The sequence below is a fragment of the Bidens hawaiensis genome, unplaced genomic scaffold, assembly GCF_021521415.1.
Source record: "Bidens hawaiensis isolate Kalapana, Puna unplaced genomic scaffold, B.hawaiensis_p1.1 tig00042861_1, whole genome shotgun sequence".
Lineage (NCBI taxonomy): Eukaryota > Viridiplantae > Streptophyta > Magnoliopsida > Asterales > Asteraceae > Bidens > Bidens hawaiensis.
In genome coordinates, this window is record NW_027497589.1 from 2,735 (window position 1) to 19,590 (window position 16,856).

The 16,856-nt window shown below is 30.2% G+C and overlaps 1 pseudogene; it reads right to left on the bottom strand.

Moving 5' to 3' along the window:
- Window positions 1-8,280: 8,280 nt before the first annotated feature.
- On the bottom strand, window positions 8,281-9,158 carry LOC143593843 (thaumatin-like protein pseudogene; annotated as a pseudogene).
- Window positions 9,159-16,856: the final 7,698 nt, after the last annotated feature.

Sequence of the window (16,856 nt, forward strand, 5' to 3'; positions counted from 1 at the left end):
GTGTGACTTGTAGTAGGATTGGCATAAACTATTGGTTTTAAATTGTGATTAATTTTAAAATTTACCAAATAGAGTAAAAGTCAAATTTTACTGTATTTATTATCGGGACGAATAGATGAACCCTTTCATCTCTCAGGACACTCAGTTTTAGATAACCTATTAAAAACTAAGTTTGTCGTGATATGACTAATCAATTTTAAGTTAAAATAATTTATTAGTTTTGTAAATCAAAACGATTTTAATTTGCAAAACAAAATCGGTTAAAAAAATGTTTATTTTCCAATTTATTTGGTATTAGGTCGGTGATATTATAATCCTATTATAAACAATCCAAGCAACCACAAATAGCAAATAACAATAATATGTAAATCCTTATGGCCAAAAGGTGATCGGTCTCGCTAGAGCCAATTAGGGAGACCGATCGGGTCAAGGGGTTCACAACACAAACAACCACAAGGATGGACTTCTCCGTGCATCCCGTCGTCTTGTCCGAACTCCCACTAACTCCAAGATGTCCATGAGCTCGTCCTCGGTTATCTTCGCGTCTTCTTAATTTACAAATTTATAAACAAACAATAATATGTCCTATTACAAATTTGAACCATCTTTATGGCCAAAAAGAAAACCGAAAATTAAATAATAATCTTTTTACAACTTTTGAACCAACCGTATGGACAAAACATGCTCAAACACCAAACACAACCAATCAATCACATAGGTCGGGGCCGGATTTACATATTCACAATAAACGAATTTCGGGTCGTTTTGACTTGGTCAAATAAAATAAACAAAATTTTGACCAATCCAAAATCACCCGAAAATAATTCTAGATCTATAAACTTTAAACGATTTAAAGTTTAAGATGTAGATCCGGTTTTAAACGAACCGGGATCGACTCGTACGTTGTAACCGCGGCTCTGATACCACTGTTAGGTTTCAACGGTGGTTCGGAACGAAAACGAGCAAACCATTTAGACCCGTTTTAGTTATTTATGTTGTTTCTTTAATTATTAATCTATATTAATAATCAAGCTTATAAACAAAACTTTGAAAGTTAATATATCGTTTCAATATTTATTAATCCATATTAATAAATCAAAGGATATGAACAAGTTATAAAAACCGCAGCGGAAAGTAAAACGATATAAAACGAACCATAACCGAAAACCCAAAACCCGGATCCGATTACAACAATCCGAGTACAAATAAACGAGTAAATAAACAACCATAGATAAAGGTATTCGATATACCACGGTATGAAACCGGGACGACACCGAGGAATTAACGAGAGTGCTAGAAAGGACACAATCAACAACCAACTGGAAATCCGGCAGCGGCGGCGGCCTGCGGCGGAGGTGGCGGTGGCGGATTCCAGCAGTGTGTAAGGACGGCGGCAGGGGGCTGAACAACTCAGATCCAACAGCTACAAGGGACGGCGGATGGCAGAGAACCAAGACGGCAGCTTGCGGCAACCTCAGGTCACCGGTTAAACGGGTCTGCCGGAGTTGCAGGTCCGCCGAAAAACCGGTGATGTGGGTTTTGACAGCACTGGGGTTTAAACGGAGCTGCGGTATTGCATATAATGGTTGAAGGAGGACCGGAGATGGCTAAGGTGTGTATGCGACGGCCGAAATAGGCTCGCCGGAAAAACGGCTTGGCCGGAATTCGGCGCCGGATATCTCCTAGCAGCTAGGGTTTTGATGTTTTTAACTTGGTTTTCATAAATAGATAAATAGCATGTATTTATAGGTAATTAACATAGGGTTTAATATTTAACCATCTTGGGCTTGAGCCCAATCAAACAAGTCCAGTCCATAACTATGTCCATATAAAGATTTTATGTGTCGGACCTAATTAACCTTTAAGTAGGCTTTTATCTCGTTACCCCCGGTGTAACTCTATCCGGATCACGTTCGGAGTCGGTCACGTTGACTTGACCCGAAACGTCCATAAAATCCAACAAAAGCGACATAGAATTCTTTTAAAAAAAAATATTTGTAGAATTTTAAAGGTTGGCCTTCAGGTAATCATGTTTACTTAGAATAATTAGTTACTTGCGTGGAATATGTTAGCCCGCTACGATTGAGCACTAATATTAACATCAACCATGCATGGATTATAATATTATATTTGTATACATAGCAATATAGCGTATACTTGATAAAATCTTTAATTAGTCAAACAAAATATACTGAATTATTTCATAATAACGAAACGGTTTAAAGTTTATCCATGAAGCAATATCTACAAATATTGTCTTAAATAATTGGTTGACTTATAGTATTTTTATAATCCAATAAATAATTACTTGAGTCGTAGTATATATTTTAGATACAACTCATAAACAAAAGTGTTAATTAGAAACACATTAAAGAGCTCTTGATCAGGGACACTTAAAAATAAAAGGTGATCAAGGTAAATAGGGGGTGTTTGCCTAGCTTTGATTTTTCAGCTAAGGCTTATATTCTTACACAAATAAGCTTCTTTAAATAAACTTAAAAACATCTTCAAACAAGCCTTTTCAAATTAGGCTATATAAGCTAATAACTTAAGCTTAAAAAGCTAAACCAAAACACCAAATTAAACTTATTTTATATATAAAAAAAAGCTAAAAAAGCTAGGCCAAACACCCCCGTAGTACTTTAGTTGTACGTACATTAGTTCTTATTTGAAGCACCTTACGGAAGTTATGATAAATGAAATCGATCAAGTACTACTTTGTATATAATTATAATTATCAACGCTAAAATCAGATGTTAAATCAGGTTAATTCCGATTAAAACACATACTATATAATTGTAAGAACGATAATAACAAATCACATGAATCTTTCACTATCGCCATTTTTATTAAAAATCAGTACTCATGCAGTATAATACCGCAATAAAAAACAAACGCTAGGACTTAGACTATTTTCCAAGTTTAGTGCTTCTTCCATTTCCTATCTAGAAATGATGTAGAAGATTTTTATTGCATCTGTGTAGACTTTTAATTGGAGAGACAATATTCCATGGTTGTTGAAGCTACTGCTGCAAGCAGTTGTTTCATAAGTTTTCAAAAGTCGTTTTAAAAAGTCTATAGAGGTTTCTTATGTTCTTTTGTATGTTAGTTGATGGCAGTTACTTTTTAAGTTAGGCAATTTTCAACTCAATGTATGTATCAAGTTTCTTTTCTTTTATTTTTTATTTTGAAGGTTGATACCAATTACCAAGTGTAATAACCGGGTGCGTAACTTATGTAGGGTTACACATTATGCACAACAGAAATTTTAAAAATCAATGATCCCAAACTAATCAAACTCAACCTTACAGGCTTACAATCAACTAAACCACTTTATTGCCAAAGTTAAAATAAAATTAGATGCCCTGAATTCCTTACATGTTAAAGAGTAGTCTACAGATGTCTAAAACACTTCCAATTAAAGCTCACACTTAAAAACTATGCAAAACGTACTATTCATCATATCATATCATATCATAATACGTTGGAAGGCAATTTGAACTTTTCCAGGCCACAACTGAAAACCAAAAGCCCAAAACTGGTCACGCCCAAAGTAGGCAAGTTGTAGCCCAATACATGAAACCAGTCTAGCCCAAATCTGGTAACAGGCCGACCAACCAAATCACAGCAAACTGCGGTCGGCCCGTCTCTCTAGCGGTGCGGTTTCCGGTTTACGTTTTTCTGTCTTTCCGGACCCGTCTCCGGTCCAGCCTCAACGCGGTCCGATCCTATATATTTGTCTCATGATTATGTTATTAAGTTGTCTCTCACATCATTATAAAGAATTATACATAAGAGCATTCTCATCCCACCCCTCATTTTATGTGAGGGGTGTTTTTATAATTTAGAGGGTGATTCAGGGTGTTGTGAGTGAAGAGTGTTTATATTTTAGGGAAAGTAGTGATTTTTCTGTATATTTGAAAAGTTACTGTTCATCCCCTATAATTTTTTAATATATTTTGAGAGTGGTTGTGAGTGAAGGAAAGAGAAAATGTAATGATAAAAGGTATTAAAAGTATTATTTAATTAAAATAGAGAGAGAAAATGTAATGAGTTTTAGTGTAATTTTTAGTTTAGGGATAGAGGGTGGGATGAGAATGCTCTAAGTCTCTAGTTTTTTCATTATATAAATAAAACTTTAATATCAAACGTAAAGTTGGAGAACTTTTGATTTTGTTGGGATGTAAGCGGTTTTGGGTGGTTTTTGTGTTCTTGTTTAGTTTGTTGGTGTTGTTTTTGTATCGATTTAGTGACTTGCTAGTTCGGCTTGTTTTTTTTAAATAAAGTTTTTTGTTTGGTTGTTAAAAAAAAGAGTAAAACTAACTTTTATTAAAAAATATAATCGTATTATGTATGAAAACTAATATTTTATTCTTGTTATTTTATGATTAACATAGCACTCTTATGTGTCATATTATAACATAGTTTTCACGTAAATTCACTAAAATGTTTAGCTCGTTTGATTTAAAAGAAATTGGGTTCAATCTTGGCATCGAGCTTTTTGTGTCGAGTACTTGAGTTCGGCTTGTGAGTAATTATTCAAACTTAAGCATAATTTACCCATTTATTATTTATTAATTATTTTATCTATATACATACAAATTAGAGAAGGGATCATGAGAGAATTGTTTTTTGAGATAACTAAAAAACATGATACTATATATATATATATAGTACTAATATCATATATGTAGTACTATATGTGTAGTATCATGCTACAATCACATTTATTCTTACGAGCCTAGTCAACTTCAGTAGGTGAAATCATGATCGAACTCGTTTATCAAATAAACTCTGCCTTAAACTAGAGTTCAAGCTCATTTAAACTTAGATGGATTCGACCCTTTTGATGATTGAACTCGACTAATTCAATCATGGCGATCTAACTCCTTTACACCTTCATTCATTTATATTTGTATAAAATATTAAACGTGTATTTGTTTGTATACTATATTATTTATTTAATTAAAAATTTTATTGAATGCATTTTTGTTTCGGGTTTATGCCTAACATTACCAGCACTAGTTTATATATATATAATATATATATATATATAATTAATATAAAAACCAATACTTAGGAAAATCATGTTAATGAAGTGATCTATGTAATTTTATATGCTAGAGTACGAATGGTCTCAAGTTCAAATCTCATCCATACCTCATTTCAGTTCTCTTTCCTTCTTCTTTTTTATTTGTGTTTTTTTTCTTTTTTCCCTTTTCCTTTATCCTTTCCCCCCATATTTTTGAGTTTATTTTAGTTATTATTTTATTAAAAAATAATCATAACAGTATTATACACGTTTTGAACGGTTTAATATCATGATTTTCTTAAATTACGATGTAACTCTTTTGATGTTACATTTCTACGTGTGTAGCTGAGCCGCCGCCACAACAAACCGAACACATGTAGATATCATTTTGGTAATATTACGACTTTATTTTTCGTTTTTCTTTTCAGCTGTGATAGCGAATGCATGTACATGATGGTGCCATAATGAACGATAACGACCGAATTCCCATCATGCACGTCCCCACAATAACCCACGGGTTTAAGCCAATAGTTATTAGTAATGGAAATTTCATGTTTATCCAGAGTTTGGTTAATTTGGTTCCTTCTGTACGTAGTTGTGTTGAATATATTAGCCGCCTTCATGAGTTTGAAAAATTAGTAGATCATCTAGATGGTTTAGGATAGCCGTTAAAAGCTTGTTGTCTAACATGTGGATAATAAAATAGTTGTTAGATTTTATAAATTGTAAGACTTTTTAAATTGTGACTTTCGACTGCTTAGAAATTTTAGAATTTTGGACCGTGTTTATCAATATAGAAAAATGTGTTAGATGTTATACATACATTTTATTAAAGGTATAATAGAATCATTTTTAACTCCAATCTATCTATATCTGTATCTATATGTTTTATCATCTAAGCGCTAACTAGACAACGGATGAGTTCATAGACATCCCTACTTGCTGATGTTCCATATGACATAATAGAGAAGGTTGTGGAGGCTAGTTCCTGTGTTTGATGTTAAATTCAACCCCATGACCAAAGAAAATTGAAAATTTTGTACCTAAATTCCATCGTTAAAAAATTCAACGACGCATGCCAATTTTTCTTCACATTAATTAACATGTAGTCTCGGTCTCTAGTGGCTACGTGCATGCAATGATTTTATTCACATATATTAGACTTTGTTTTTATTATACTTACATAGTTACATTTCAAATGGAAAGGTAAAAAGGAAAGAAGAAAACAGACTTTTAATTTTTTAATATTGACCACTAATAAGCTTAATGAATATACATGAAAAAACCATAGTATTGTATTTTGTTAAGTAAAATTGTTTATCATGTTTCATTCTCATTTTCTTTTAATTTCTTTTTTAAACTAACACACATCTTTATTTAGTCTACTATCAAATTTACACCAATGTTTATAATGGAACTCGAACCCGGCCTCAATCAAATAGTAAGAACATCATTTTATACACCTTAATTTCATTAGACCGAAAACCCTTTGATTAAATTGTTTATAGGTAGAAATCATAAAGAGTAGAAACATATATAATTAAATAAAAGGCTATTTAAATGCATCCTTTTTCTTTTTTCCTTTTAAACTAAAACCTCAAATTTTCTTAACTATTTCAATTTCAAAGTAGTTTTTGCCATGCTTTAGATATTTTTTCTCCTTAAAACTAAATTACACCGATAGTTCATTTTAAATGTGAATAATAAATTATTATTATTATTATTATTATTATTATTATTATTTAGCTAGCTAAATACAGTATAAGAATATTGAATACTATAGATGATGAAAAAAAATAATAAATACTTGATCCAACATTTTCTACGTTTGACTTGAGATTGTCCACAATGATACAAATATAAAGGCTCTTTATAGAGTTAGAGCATTCACATTCAATCCATCATATTATGTGAGTGATGTTTTTATAATGTAGAGAGTGATTTAAGGTGTTATGAGTAAACGAGAGAGAAATGTAGTGATTTTTCTGCATATTTGAAAAATTACTGTTCATATTATATAACTTTTTAATATATTTTGAAAGTGATAGAGAGTGAATAGAAGAGAAATAATAATGAGAAATGTATAAATAAATATTATTTAATTGAAGGAGAGAAAAAATATAGTAATTTTTAATTTAATTTTATATTTAAAGATAAAAATTTAAATGTGAATGCTCTTAGCGTTATGAATAAGTGAATAACTACAAAGTATTCACAAGGAATTATTTGTTTTCCTATTTCTCTTAATTCATTAGTACATATCTGTCACATCATCTACTTACGTTTGACTGGAATTAAGTTCTCCACATGCTCATCTTTAAAATGATGACTATATTGTAAAGTGTAAATTTTTTTAACGATTTTAGTTTGTTGACATCGGTGTTTCTCTTAAAGAGTCAACACTTACCAACCTCTTCTTACCTGAGTTCGAATTTTAGAACAATACTATTTTCCCCGATTAGGCTGATTAGGCTAGATGTTGCTGAACATAAAAATGGCGTTATCCTTGCCATTAGTGGCATACATTTGTTAGAATCGAAACAAATCCTTCAAGAGGTTGCCACAAAATTCCTACCACATGCATAATTCAAACCCAAATACATCTTCACTATCTCACACTTAGCCCATCTAGCATTTGTCAAATGAGCCAAAGATCATCGAGTGTAAAGTGTAAACACTTATCTTTGAACATTAAGAACTGGCTACAAATCCAATTTCGTGTACGCAAGTAGTATTATATCATTATGTATATGAATTTAATTAATGCTTGAGTTTGTCATAGACAATGATTAGGTATTTGTCCTTGAAGAATTCTAGAACACAAGTATATTTTAAGTTTTGAAATGTAATCTTAGATTCTTAATATTACAGAAATATAAAGTGTTATTTAATGCTTTAACTTTAATACATGTATAAAGTTTTATACTTTAACCATTCATGGCGTTCAAATGTGTTCATAACACAGTCTATAATGAACAAAAAATTTGAAATGATCTTCTCTGTGACAAGTGACAATCGCTTCTTGAAGTCAAATATAGATTGTTCGGTTGTGTAAGGCTTATCCAAAATTTAGGTTTAAATCTAATTTCTTATCAAAAATATTATTTTTAGCCGTCGGCCACTTGCTATATAAGGAATATGGCTTACGCTTGCGTTATAGGTACAATGTATTGACTGGAATAGAGCAAGATCGTAAGGATATGGTATTTGGTATTCATATTCATGAAACTCATTTGATATCATCAATATAATTATATATCACGTATATCCATTTTATTGATAATATTATGACTAAAACATATAAGGAAGAAGCCTTATAATTAGACTATCACCTTAATTACTTATTCACTATATATTACTTCATTTATTCGGTTCTTATATTTCCACCACTTTTTAAACTTGATTCCATAATCAAATGGCTTCAAGGGCAAAATATAACGTCGTAGTTGGTTCCACCAGGGCACGTAAATGTGCTCGTTTGATCATCCTTAGGATAACTATAAGCATCAGGGCACCTCGTCTTGAAATACCTTGAAAAGTCGGTTGGCTGACAACTTCCAGAGTTGCAACAATATTGATCAGTTTTGAACACGGTACAAGGGTTATTGCACCCACCAGGAGCCCGTAACTGGCTAGGGCACTGGCCATTGATATCTGCGGTACATGAGATACCACGGGTGCACCCGTTAGAATTGGGTCTAAATGTCATAGGCACGTTGAATCCATCAACAAGAGAAATGTCAAAGAAATCAAGATTGTTGAATTGATTCAGAGCATACTCGGCCAATGTGTTGGGTGGTGTACCATAGTTTTGGCACTGGAGGAGACCGTTGCAGTCGCCAGTCTGACACCTGCCTCGCCCAGAACCATCAAAGTTACAACCGGTTCGGGGCCATATACGGGCTCCTGCTGTGCCAGCTGCAACGGTTAAAGACCATGTTTGGCCTGAGTTAAGTTGTCGGCCACCGCCAGGCACCGCACCAGCCCAAACAGTGTATGGGCAGTTGTTTCTAATATTGAAAACAGCTGCATGGGTGGAGTGAAAAAGAAGAGCCAGGACAAGGAAAGTGGAAATGGTGGAGGTAGTCATTGTGGTTTTTGGTGAATCAATGTGTGACTAAACATGGTTTATATAGGCTTAGGATGGTATAGAATTTTCAAATGATATACATTGAAATTTCAAAATTGTTGACTTAATGGTTATGTAGAATTTGTGAGGTATATACTCCAAAAATACCAATTTGTGCTAAAAATAGGACACTCATAATTAGATATACAGAAGTGTCTATTAGTACATAGGGCTGTTCACGAGCCGAGCCGAACCGAGCGAAGGGCTGCTCGTTGCTTGGCTCGTTTACAACCGAACCGAACCGAACGGCTGAAATTCGAACCGAGCGAAAACCGAAACGAGCCAAAATCGAATCGAGCATTTTTCGATCCAACATCGAGCGATTTCGAGCATTATTTATTTAGTTTTCAATTTAAAATTTTCAATAAGAAACAAATTTGAAGGTTGTAAATAATATATATTTTATAAATAAATTAGTAGTTTTTAGACAAACATGTAATATATGGTAAATTTCTATTAAAAGTAAGTTTATAGTGAGATATAATGATCATGTAAACAAACTTTTAGTATGCTAAAAACTTGAATCGAACAAATAAAACTATAAAATTGATGGAATATGAAAATTTTAAAGGGGTAAAAATAATTGTAAGCTTATATGTTTTGTCTATATATTTATATATTTGTTCATATATAATTATATATAAAATAAATTAAAAATATTCGAGCCGAACCGAACCGAGCAGACCCTTGCTCGTTGCTTGGCTCGTTTACAAACCGAACCGAGCAGAGCGGCTCATTTTCAATCGAGCGAAAAAACGAGCGAGCATTTTTCGAGCAATTTTCGAGCGAGCGGCGAGCAAGTTCGAGCGACGAGCGGTTTGGACGGCCCTATTAGTACATGTATATTTAAAACTAGTTTGAGGCCTGTGTATTACATGGGTAATTGATAAAAAGTATAACTTTAACCATTAAATGAAATACAGTCAACAAATTGATCATACATTTGTTAATACAATTACAATTTACATTAAAATTACAAAAACTACATAACTAAGATTACACAAATATGTTACAAATAAGTAAAAACTTCCTTTTACACTACATTTTTTATTGTATTAGTAGGTATATATCGTTTATCCAAAATCAAAGTCATTAGTCCATGTCTGCTTGTAACTTTTAATAAGATAACATATAGGTCTGCTTATGACTCTTGATATAGCTACGTATAGTTGTTTGTGTGATAAAAAAGGTTCTCCAAGTACATACAACTCTAGATAAATGATAATATATCCATGAAACTCATAAAAAAATATTCATATACATAAAATATCATAGCTTTTAATCAATTAATATGATGCCATTTAAGAACATCTGCTCATGTTTATAAAAAAACATGATTATCCTAAAAACCATATTACATAAACTTTGATGATAAAATCATCCTTAGAATATTTAGAATTTAATATTGATTGATCATGATAAATTGTCATTAATATTTTGTGTATGACAAATTTTTAATTAACTTTATATTTTACAATTAAAAATTGCATAATCAAGCAACATAAAAACCAAAAATTAAACTATAATAAAATGATTTGTTTCATTTCATATGAATGTAATTGCTAGGAAAATGAAAAATACATACTAACCTTAAAACCATGTTCAAATAATAGTGTTTATTTAGAGTTTGAAGAATATTAGAAGATTTTAAGTTGCAAAAAGTGAATGTAGTGATTTTTATTTATAATAGGTGAAAGTAGGGCTGTCACTTTTACCCGTAACCTGAAACGCAACCCAAGAATACCCGAACCTGAACCCAAACTAACCCGACTCGAGAAAATGGAACCCATGAAAATACTAACCCGAACCTGAACCGAATTAATCCGGGTTGGTTTTTGTCACACCCCAACCTACGGCGGAAATGCCAGGGCGTAACTGATTGCTCACAGCTTTTCAAAGGTTACTATCATGCAATTTTAAATGTGACAATATCTATTAAATTTAGTTAAATAATCAATTACACCAGTCTCTTAAAAAAACAAGTACAATAAACATCCAAAATTAAATTCTTGTATCTTCTTCTCTAACATGCACCCTAAGTTGCTTCAAACAATCTTGATAATCACGTCACACGATAACCTGCATATGCGTTAAAAATACAAATAGGTTTTGTCAACACTAGGTTGAGTGAGTAAATCACCAGATTTGAGACACTAATATAATAATAAGTAAAAGTGCAAACTGTCCATGTGAGAATATACAGATAAGCCATAGCATATAACAACCAAACAATTATAAAGAAAGCAAACCATAAAGAAAGGGCTCAACCAATCCATATAAATGGACATTGGTTACCAAGCAAGGACTAAATCGTGCCATAAAAATGGACATCGGTTGCCGAAATAAGCAAATAGTGTTCAAATAAAGAAATTAAGCAAATAGCAAGTTAAACAAACTGATAAACAGACAAGGATAAGCAGTTGCGGTTGAGTACTATATAATATAAAAATATATACGAACGCATATGTCCCCAAACGGTTAAAATAAGTAAAAGAGGGGAGTGAAATACTCACCTTGATAAGAGGAACGAAATACAAGTGCGATGTGAGAATAATATTAATAAGAATTAATCATAAATGATATAACATACTTTAATGAATTTAAATTTCGATGTGATTTGAGTTACGTCTGAGATTAAGATGTTTATTAATTAATCGATTAATCTCTACGTTCATTGCTATTAATAGTCTTATTAATTATAAATTCCCCAGTAATTATCCATAATATAATATTAACTACTTAAATAATTTAGATAATTAAGATATAAGATATGGTTATAATAATAAAATATAAATAAATAAATAATTAAATATACAAACTAAATAAAATAATTTAATTGAAATATATACCTTTAGATATTTAAATAAATAAGTCAATAATATGTAAATAAATAGATAATTATAATAACGCGTAGATAATTAAATATAATTAGTACTAAGACATAAATAAATATATTGCTTAAATCTTTTAACGAAAATCTATTTGATACGCTTATTATTAATATATATAGATATATAAACAAGTTTATAAAAACGTTCAAGACGAAACGTGAATCAAAGTGTCGGGTTTTAAATAAAAAGAATTATATTTACTATTACTAATAAAATATACTTATAACGCATACATACATACGTAAACGAGCTTTTAAGTGATTTTGACAAAAGACATAACTTAATGATGTCGGTTTGATAAAATAAAGTTTATTTAATAATTAATATTAATTATAATATGTTATAAACATCAAAACCATTGAAAAATAAAGAGAGTAAAAAACCGGGCACATCCGGAACTCGAAATCAGGTATTTGGCTAGCACAAGTGGTTAGCACACACACCCCAGACCAGCTCAGCTGGGGTGCCATTTAGTTAATATTTGAAAACGATATATTAAATATAAACATACCAGTTTCCCCCAAATCAAACATGAACCCTAGATCTTAAATTGCGAAATCTGTTAATTGTTTGATCAATTAAAGTTGGGGCTATTGAACAGGAAATCCCGACGAGTAATAACATATAATTGATTACCTTTAACAGTTGTTAATAGAGGGTTGATTTAGACGATGAACGGCCGGCGATAAATCGATCAGAAACAGGGTCTTGAAGGTCACGTTAATCAAATTCATATTGAGGGTATTGTAGGCGACACAGTAAGGATTGTACAGGAGGGTTTAATTGCATTGTGGTGATCGTTTCATTGTATATTCAAAAACGGGTATAAAGACGGTTTGGTTTATTATATAAATTCGTATCTTTTTGATCTGGATTTCAAATTAATAGTGTCGTTTTACTATAGTTTTGATATAAGGACGATTTGCAAAGATCAATTACATGTTTAAATCAAAGATTATGGTACAAGAAATCTAAACGAGTTTGCGGTTTGGTTTACGGGTTTGGTATACGGGTTAGGATATAATATTATACTAGATTTGCATATTGGCCCTTGAATTATAGACGAGGGTATAAAATAAGGTTAAACTGCTGTTTCGGGTTATGATTGTATGTATCTCAAAGTTATTATGATAATTAAATAAACATATTAAACAATAATATTAAAAAAATAAATAAATAATTCGATAATTGCGGTATTTTATTGATAAAATTATCCGAACACGAAAGCGGGTCGGGTATTGGTATATAATATGAAAACCCGAGTTGTTACAGTTTTTGGGTCCGGATTCTAAGTTTCGGGTCAACCCGAATAAACTTGTGGTTTTAAAATCATGTGTATGTTTAGGTATTAAAGGCTAAGTCTTATCCGCTGGCGTTTTCAGGATTTAGTCCAAGTCGATTGTTCTCATTCCACATATTATGAATAAGTTGTTTATTGTTTATTGTTTATTATTTTGAATATAAACCATAATAAACACTTTAATTATGTACTAACCAACAAGTAACACTAACATAACCTCAATTTGTTGTATTTGTATATAACTAAAATTAATAAGTTAATATAATATTGGAATTATGTAAATAACTGATGAAAACGATATTATAGGTTTCAATATCCTAAATGATTTTTGTAAAACGAAAATAATGGAATGAGATTGAAACAAATATTTTGGTTTAAAATATCAAATGCTTTTAGTTAAGTAATTTATATTATAAGACATATTAAATTATAAATATATATATATAAATATATAAAAAAAGTATAAATCAAGTCATAAGACATATGTTTCTGAAGCATTTTGGTATGAGTTAAGAAAGAAAATATTGAAAACTAAATATTGATCTTCTTATTGCTAAAACCCTTTATACTATACAAAAAAGTCATATAAATAGTAAAATAGATGACAGATAGTTCATATAGCAAATCTTTATACATATGAATTATAATTAAAATATTTAACTTTAATGATTTAATGTTAAACACCAAGATATATATAAAAGGTATTCTCCATGTTTGTAATATTTATACAAAGTGTTTGTAGAAAATTAAGAAAATACACATTTCCTAAGTTCAAATGCATATGAGAAAATTTTAAATCCAAATTTGAAACCAATCTTATATAAAAAATTATGCATTGTTGTTCGAATCCCAGCTTAAAAACAATTTGTAGTCTACCATACAAATTCAAATTTTTCGACAATTATGCACCTTTATTTTTTTTTAATTTGCAATTACATGTGACTTTCAAATTTTATTCTTATAGGCCTGCAACTTCAATTTTAAAATTTCCTTATTTCACCATTAATGTTAATAAATGAATCATTTAGTATTTTCATTTAATATAAATAAACTTGAATTCATATATTGAAATAACTTAAAAGATAAGGACCATATATTGAAATTGGTTGAAAAAATGTGAGAATGACTATGAGATTGACAAGTGACAAAAATGATAGTCTTTTATTAGAATAGATAGATATTACACGCAATAAATACTCCATTAATTTCAATTAAAAGAATTTATGTGTATTATGAAAACTTTTGGATCTCTCACCATTACATTTAACAATACAATTGTTAAACCTTATTAAAAGGTAAGTTTACTCTTTGAAGGCACCATTACATTTAACAATACAATTGTTAAACCTTATAAATGGTAAGTTTACTCTTTGAAGAGTTGGTTTTCTTTTACTGCATGTTTTAGTTTAAAATACAAAAAAAAGTAATGATAATATTGAGTATGAGAAGAAATGAAAAGAAATTATATAATTAACAAAACATTCTCAAGTTAAAATAAAACAAAATAAAATGTTAATTATATTCTTGAGTTACATAAGAAGGAAAACATAGGAAAAAAAATCGTAAGTTTACAATTATGTCCTCATAGCAACATGAAAAAAAGAATTGAGATAGAGTAAATTAGTAATATTGTTATGGACTATAAACTTTTCCTTCACAATCATGCCGTATTTGGCTGGAAAGTTTTAAAGGAAAAAATTAATAACTTTTCTTTCCATTTCCTAATTCTTTTCTTAAAAAAAAACTCAAAAATGTAAAATTTTTTTTTATCTTTTCTTTTCCAAACATTTAAATAAAAAACTCAATAATACAGTGTTAATGTTCAAGATTTTAAATACAGATGATTGGTTCAAATATTTATAAATACAAGGTTAAAAGGATTTTTAGTGAAAATAAATTTGTTATTAAAAAAAAGAGAAAAAGAAAGAAAAGATGAAGAGTTGGTTATAGTATTTAAGGTTTGTAATGTTAACTTCATAGAAAAAGAATATTTATTTTATTTTAGTAATTTGGTTTACTCTTTTTATTATTATTATTATTATTATTATTATTATTATTATTATTATGTGTGTGTATATGTAACTTTATAAAAAAACATTATCTGTTATCGTATTTATATAATTTATTTTATAACTTTACCAATTACATCATTCTTATATATAACTGATGTGGTGTGCTGAACGTCTTAAAATATGATGGATTTAGTTTTCGCACAAAATCGTGATATAAATTTATAAAATGATTTCTACTAAGACTAACCACACACAAAATAGACAACTGTACCTATCGTATATGCAGAATAATATTCGTAAGAACCAAATATCGATCCGTGGACACAAATATTTCTAATAATTAATAAATCTTCATTTTAATTTAATCGGTAAGAGAATTATTTTTAGGGTGATTTTTAAACTTTTTAGGATAATATATATATATATATATATATATATGCATATGTATGTATATATAATATAGGTGAACAAGAAGAGAAATTCTAAATGAGTAAATCAATTATATGAAAGTTACAATTTAAAATCAAGAATCCACTCCATTCTTCCTTGATGATTATAAAGTAAATATGTTATAAACTTGCTTTAATAATGTATGATAGAATAGTCTCTCATTTCTAAGTGAACTTACCCTATGACATAAAAGAAAGTAGCATGCATAACTTCATGTCTACCACGAGAATGCCAATCTAAGTAAGCAAGTAGTTTTAGTAAAGTATAAAGATTAGGATTGACTTCGATATCTCACATACCAATTCTAACAACTTCGGGTGGTTATAGTTTAGTCACACAACCTCCCCTTGGTTGATTTAAGTAGATTCTAATTACACATTCCTTTAACATATAACTTCTTTAACTAGTACGATAACCTAATCAATCATGTTAACAATGTTATTTCAGAATTATCAAAACTAGAGAAATAGATCATAGCTTATATCTCATCATTTCTAAGTACAATATAAGGATCCATGTTTTATCTTAGATAAGTTATCAAGATATTCTTTTTGCCATTTCTAGTCTCCAAGAACATGAGTGAATTATGAATTAGTGTTAATCATTAACCTGATTTGTTGAGTTAAAGTGATAAAAAAATTTTCATTAAAGGATAATTGTAAAATAATCATGTACTTTACTAAAACAAAATCACATATTTAATATAATCATCAAGTAAAACAAAGCTTCTTCATAGAAATTAGATGATAAATGGAGTTTTAGCTCATGACGAGCATAGTTATGAACATCAAAGGAGATGAAGATAACAAACACATGATTAAACTAAAATAATCTAACCAAATATGGATGAATCTCCCTTCCTTAACGGTGATAAATGATGTTGATGATAACCTCCAAGCTTTCAAACTCTCCACAAGATCTTCAATATGAGTGTAAAGTGATCTTTTATAAGTGAAACCCGTATAGAATTCTCTCAAAGCACACAAATTGAATGCAACATGCATCTCTATTTTATAGGTTGTCTGGGTGATCAGGCACGACC